Source organism: Penaeus monodon, chromosome 14 (assembly GCF_015228065.2).
Source record: "Penaeus monodon isolate SGIC_2016 chromosome 14, NSTDA_Pmon_1, whole genome shotgun sequence".
NCBI lineage: Eukaryota > Metazoa > Arthropoda > Malacostraca > Decapoda > Penaeidae > Penaeus > Penaeus monodon.
The window spans coordinates 20,814,197-20,821,491 of record NC_051399.1 but is presented as its reverse complement, the minus strand read 5'-3'; the positions used below and the strand labels follow the sequence as shown (position 1 = coordinate 20,821,491).

At 32.5% G+C, this 7,295-nt stretch overlaps 1 pseudogene; it reads left to right on the top strand.

Moving 5' to 3' along the window:
• Positions 1 to 420: 420 nt before the first annotated feature.
• Positions 421 to 3,900, top strand: LOC119580637 (annotated as a pseudogene).
• Positions 3,901 to 7,295: the final 3,395 nt, after the last annotated feature.

The window sequence follows — 7,295 nt, the reverse complement described above, 5'->3', positions numbered from 1 at the left end:
TACAACAATTCTTCCAAAATTTACATTTAACATGATGAGTGTAAATTTTAATTATTGGGAAAAATTTAAATAAGAAAAAAATTAGTAAATCATTAGACTATTTTTTACTTTTTTTTTACTAAATTTTCATATCTTTGTATGTAAAAAATTTTCCCAAAAGAATGTATTTTTTTTAAAAAAGTTGTAATTTTGCTTTTTAAAACTACAGATTCCCTCACTTTGGGGAACTTTTCTGGGGAAGAGAGTGCTGAATTTACAAAAACTCTTGGGGGGCGGGGGTTTTTGCCAGATTTTTTGCAAAAAAGAAAAAGACCGGTACACTTCTTTTAGAAGGTGGAAAGAATTTTCATTTTTGGGTTTTATAAGGATATTCTTTTCCTTTTTTAAAAGACCCGCCTAAAAATCCTTAAATTCTTAAACATGAATCAAGAACTTGGGGATTATATATTACATTTTTTGCTTGTAAGTGTGCCTATTACAGCATGTAGAATATTAGGCCAGTGTGATAGGATTGTCAAGAATAAGAGCTCTAGAGGAAGTGTTTATAAGACCTTTCATTACTTTATTTTCATTATTAATTGATAAAGATTTGTGTGATTTTAATTAATTGCAGGTTTTAGATGGCAACAAAGAAGCAGCAGAACTATTGGCAGCTGTTGTTCATACAGCTGTTATTGTAAAACCTGACTCAACATTAGCTGCCAAAATACCCAAGATACCTCTGGATAACTTGGGTATATGGATTGATCCTATTGTAAGTTGACCATATTACTGACAGATACATAGATTTGAAACTACTCAGGTTTAATACAGTGTGGGATACTTTCAATGGATAGAATTATAAAACAGAAAAGTTTATATGAACATTACCAGACTTTTAGACTAATGGCTCTTCATTGGACATTCATCTTAATACAAAAAGATAAACAGTTGTGAATGTATTACATACAAAATATGTGGTATGTCTGATAGGTAGGTACTATAAAGTGTCATCTATGCATTAGGACCATTGAACATAGAGTACTTTCAGAAACAGGGGCAAATACAATCTTTGTTGTTCTCCATTATTTTGATTGTGGTGACCTGGCCAATCCCATTGCTGGATTTTGTTAATCCAGGATGCAGGATTGGTCATGCATCTACCAGTAATTCCTCCGTAAGCCTGAAGACTAGTTTGGAGGAACTTTTGGTCTGTGGAGATTTCTATTGAACTTTAAGAATTGTCTCCTCCCTCGTTTAGAATATTGGGCCAGTGACAGCCTCATGATTAATTATAAACCTTGATGACCTTTTTTCTGAGTATTTCATAGTCAAGGGGCTAAAATAACCCATGTCTTACTTTTTGAATTTCTAGTTACTCAGAGGTTAGTAATCAGAGGCAAGCAGTTTTCTTTGCATTTTGTGAATAGTCTTTGTAAAGGGAATGGGTGTTGCTTTTTCATCCACAAAAGTCAGTCTGTTTGAAAGGGAGAAAGGCAGTGTGTATCTCTCTTTGGAAGGGGTATTTGCTGACTTCTGAGTCTATTTTGATGATGATAGTTGATTATTGTTATTAATAAACTATACACTAGTATCAAAAGAAGACTAGATCTGCATATAGCTCTGCTGTGCACCTTTAGAACAAATATATAGGTTAGAACTTTGAATGTGTTTTTATAACATCTTAAAGTAACTGAATTTTATCATAAAGATATTTTTATTGCAAGACATCTACAACTATGTGTATATGAACTAGTTATTGAATATTTGAAATAATAATCAAGTATACTGCATTACCTAACAGTATTTAAAGAATTTATTTCAAAACATTATAAGTATTAAACTGATTTGAGGATCATCAAGGGATAAAAAGTATAGGTGGTGAAATATTAAGCTGATATATGAAACCAGTTTTTATTTCAGATTCCACTGGTGAATATGTTAGAGGTGAAATTGGAAAGCTAAATGGAAGCATATACAGCAGTGGACTTCCAGTGTGACTATCCTCATTGGTTTTTATGACCGCTTTACTGGTGAAATACTAGGAGGGGTGTTAATCATCCCTTTGCTGTGTATGATGAAGAAAACCAAAGGTATGTATCCTTCTTTCCTAAGAAATAATACATACTTTCTAAATTAAATGTTCTGGTCTGAGCATAACCAGTTGTTTGAAGTTGTTACATTTCTCTACACTTTATATTCCTTAACAAATATTTACTCTTGATTGATATGATTAATGATTTTATTTTCATGACTTTACTTATATTTCATGTGCTCCATGTGTTATAATTTGTAGTATTATGATATTTTTCTCTTGAAAATCATCATAATATATATTAATTAAGATGGCCTAGGATGAATAGAGTGATATAAGGGTATTTAATATTTTGATTTTCAAATGCATTGTTGCTTTTCAGTTGGCATGGGCAAATTTACTGGAGTGTCAGTTATAATGATGTTAGAGTCCATAATATGCAGAGCCATAAACTTGCCTCTGATGCTACTCGTCCAGTAATAGTGATGTCGTCCAGTGAAGATGTAAAAGTACAGGAAATGCTTGGAAAGAAGTTTGACATTGTTTATGCTTCTGGTGCTGGATACAAACTTCTTGTTGTTGCACTTGGACAGGTGGTAGCATATGTTTGCTCCAAAGTAAGTTTTATGTTTTTAGATTTTCTTTGGTAAATTGTTTCATATATGAAATTTTAGTTAACACATATATGATACAAAAAATCATTGCTTATCTGTTAGGGTTCAACTTTCCGGTGGGACACAGCAGCACCTCATGGTTTGCTGCAAGCCTTGGGAGGTGGTGTAGTTGTCTACAGACAGTTATTAAGCTCTGCTGAAGATAATGTACGTAATAGGTATTAAAATTTTTCTAAATATAACAAAACAGAAATTACTTTGTGGTTGATTTTATGCATGTCACTTGGACATATTTGATGTTCATAAGCAATCGGTATTTCAGTACTGATAATGATTTACCCTCACTGATTAATGCATTAATGATATTACTTTTCTGCATTTCAGCATATATCGGAAGATATGTTGAAAAGTATTCAGATAAAATACCACAAGCCAAATGTTGATTCACCAAAAGCCAGCTTACAATGGAGCAATGCAGGAGGAATTGTGGCTTATAGGGAGACTGAAGTATTACCAACCATTTTAGAATGTTTGAGAACATCATAGATAAGATTTTTTTTTTTTTTTTTTTTTTATAAAGAGTAAACAATAAATTGGGCACATATAGCTTTGCAGTTGTTCTGTCTGTGGTTATTGATGAACTTTGTGATATTTAGATTTGGTACAAGGGTACAAAATCTAGTACACTTTTGAATAGTATTTCTTTATTTTTATCTTCAGAAATTATACTTATTATTTTACTTGAGATTATAAGATAGGATACCCACAATATTCATTGGAAGTATATTAATTCAACGAGATTCTCAGTTATAAATGAGATATATTTCACAGCATTCAATTATATAAGATAAAGTATGCAATGGAACTTTTAAATTTTTTATATCAGAAAAGACAGACTTCTCTATTTTACCTTGATAAAAATTTTGGCTCCCATTTTTGACATTCAGCCCATATTATGTATTTAAGAGAAGAATATGACTTTGTATAGATATGATAATACATTTTTTTATTATAAAGATAACCTGAGATATTAATATATTGTGCATGTTGATATAAAATTTTACAATATGTGTGCATGCATGTGTGAGTGTGAGTGTGTTTGTGCCTTTATAAAAAAAAAATGTTACTTTCCATATTTTTTAACCCAATGTCTGTGAGTTTATGTACTGTCCCCTTTAGATATTTGTGAGTTTTCTTACTTACAGATGGTTCCATGTGTGCTCAGCCACCAAGCAGTCAATCAGTTGGCCCTAGTGACCACACCCGATTTCCCCATTCCTTGATTTGCGGAAAAAATTGTTTTTCTTTCTAATAACATTTATATTGACATTGTTATCATTCTTATTGATATTATATTATCAGATTATCATTCTTATTGATATTATGATTATTAGATTATTAAAATATTAATAACATCAAAGATAATAAAATAATTGAAATAAAGCTTTCAAAGGAAAAGGGTAAACAGGTGAGATTGTAGCAGCACGACCCCGCAACCTGGAGTTCAGTGTAGTTACCCAGGTTGGGTCACACAGGTCCACAGCCATGTCTGCGCTCATTGACAGCTGGCTCCCCTCGTTCCCTGCGCGCTTACCAGCGCAGAGCCGAAAAACGAGATCAGCATTCCCCGATCCTCCAGCAGAATCAGACAACAGCAGCAGCACCACAAGGACTGCCCAGTCCTTAGCCGACCGGGGAGCCTGCCGGCTCCCCCATTGATCTCCGACTTACTTCAGCACCCAGCCATACCTGTGGGTACTCACACCCACAACAAACACTCCCCAAAACAGATAAGACACCAGTAACCACAAATAGAAGATGTGCAACCATCCATCTTCTATAAGATAAATAAGACTAATAGCTGACTCCTTGGTGACTTGCAGAGCCATCTGTGTGTAAAGATAATAGATGAACTTTTGATTCAATGGGCATGGTATTGTAGTTTTGCCACCCGTGCTAATTGGGTTAACTGAATTGAAGTATTTCATGATAGTTTCTATTTAAAATTATAATTTTTGGAGCAGCATATTTCCATCATTTTAATATATTTAGGTATGTTTTTATGGAAAAAAATATTTCATGTGCTATATCCATTTAGATAACTAATATGATCAAATAAGTTTGTTTCCTCTCCTTTACCTATTCATTCTGGATTTCATCTATTCTTGTCATAAAGCACTGAACACCCATATCCTGGGTGGCAGTTATCCATGCAAGAACAGTTGAGCCTGCCTCTGTATTGTGTAATAAACACTCATTCCCATGTATGGCTGTCTATGCTATTGAAGAGGTACATCTTTTTATTTTCATTTAAAGTCATATATGCTGCAGCTAGAATTGTAGACATTGAGGAGAACAGTTTCTTGTACTTTTAATGTATCACTGGTATGACTGACTGTGCCTGTCAGTGGCTTAATTTGGAGTGGGTTAATATTTAGGGATGGTCTCATGTTATGTACTGTAAGATTGTTAACAAAGTACTTTCTTTCTAATGCATACTGAGGGCAAGTCTTAGCTACAATGTCTATTATACTTTATATTTTGAAAAATCTGGTTTGTATTCTGTATTTGTTATATATGTAACTATTGTTGAGCTCCAACAAAAAGGCACTGTATATGACTATTATAGAGATAAAAGTTTCATCAAGATTATATAGCTTCTGTACCTGGGGTGGACATACAGAAATATCTTGACTTGTTCCCTGCATCTGTGTAGAAGTGCAGGAGATAAATTATGATTGCCCAGTATCAGGAATGATAGTGATCTGAGGATAGGTTGTTCATGTATGTTGAAGTAATGAAAAAATTATGCTTTCCACTTTGTTTACCTTATTTACTTAGTGCTTTGTTGAGATAACTCTTGCAGGTGAATGGTGGCTAAGCCTCAAGGCTCCTCAGAAAGAAGTGTGTCATATTATTAACAATAATGGAAATTTCTCTGTTTTGTTTCTTTAGTGGAAAACAGCTGTTAACACTTGAGTTGCTTGTAGTTTTTTTCTGCTTTACAGTACTGAGTTAAACTTATGATATGTATTTTTCATAAGTATATATCAGTACTAAAACAATTTTAACCTGAAGCTGTTAGGGATGGCATGTGCATACATGCCATGGCCACTTTGAGCTTAGTTTATTGTCTTTACACATAATGGCTCCACAAGTACAATGTCCCAATGGGCCAAGTACGAGTACTCCCTATCTCACCTGTTTACCCTTTTCTAGGATTTTCTTTTTTTTTCTAGTATCTTATATTGCTTTTAGTAATGTCAGTAACATTATAATGACTCTAATAATAATAATAATAATAATATAATAATAATAATAATAATAATAATAATAATAATAATAATAATAATAATAATAATAAAAAATAATAAAAATCAGCACCTGAATTGATAGCATAAGTAAAAAAATACGTCTTTCCTGCAAACTCAAGGAAAGGTGAAATCAGGTGAGGTCACAAGGTCTGCTAATTGACTCCTTTGTGGCTAAATGCTTCTGGAGACATCTGTGTACAGAGACATTTCACAAAACAGTGCTACAGTGAACATTGCATTTTCAGAATGTTAAAGTTAGTTTAAAGTATCAAAGATTTTTTAATGTGCAGTAAATATAATGGAGGTAAGTTTTAGGAAGATACTTTCACATTAAGGAAAGGCAGATAATTACCTTCTGAAGTATAGGAATAAGTGAAGAATTAAGCAAATGCTTGTTGCTGTTTTCAGTGTGTAACATATATCCTTGTGTAAGAAAACCCTGAGACATGCAGATTATGTAACATTTCAGAATATAAAGTTCCAATTTGAGCAGAATTTTCAACTTTTATGATTTTTTTTTTTTTTTAATATTAGTATTATACATGTGCGTGCGTGCGTGTGTGTGCGCATGCATGTGTGTGCGTGTGTGCACGTGTGTGTGTGTGTGTGTGTGTGTTTGATATATATATAAAATATATTAATTATATATATATATATATTCTATATATATGAATTAATAATATATATAGTAATATATTATATATATATATTATATAATATTATATAGATATATATAATATATATATATATATATATATATATATATATATATATATATGTATATATATATATGTATATATTTTATATAAAATATATATATATATAATATATATATATATATATATATATATATATATATATTATATGTATTTTTTTTTTTTTTTTTTTTTTTTTCGGTAGGTTCATGTTTGAGCTGCCGTGGTCACAGCATGATACTTAATTGTAGTTTTCATGTTGTGATGCTCTTGGAGTGAATAAAGTGGTAGGGTCCCCAGTTCCTTTCCAGGGAGAGTGCCGTGTTACCTTTTTTAGGTAATCATTCATATTATTAATATAGTAATCACCCAGTGGCTAGGTAGGCAATCGAGTTGTTTGCCCAAGGGAACAACACGCCAGCCGGTGACTGAAACCCCTTTAACCAGATTGCCCTCGTGCCAGTCTTGAGTCCGATGCACGCGCCGCGCGCGCGTGTGTGTGTGTGTGTGTGGTGTGTGTGTGTGTGTGGGGTTGTGTGTGTGTGTGTGTGTGTGTGGGGTGTGTGTGTGGTGTGTGGTGTGTGTGTATTATATTATATATATTTAAAATAATTATATTATTATATGTTATAGTATATATAAGTAATAATATATATAT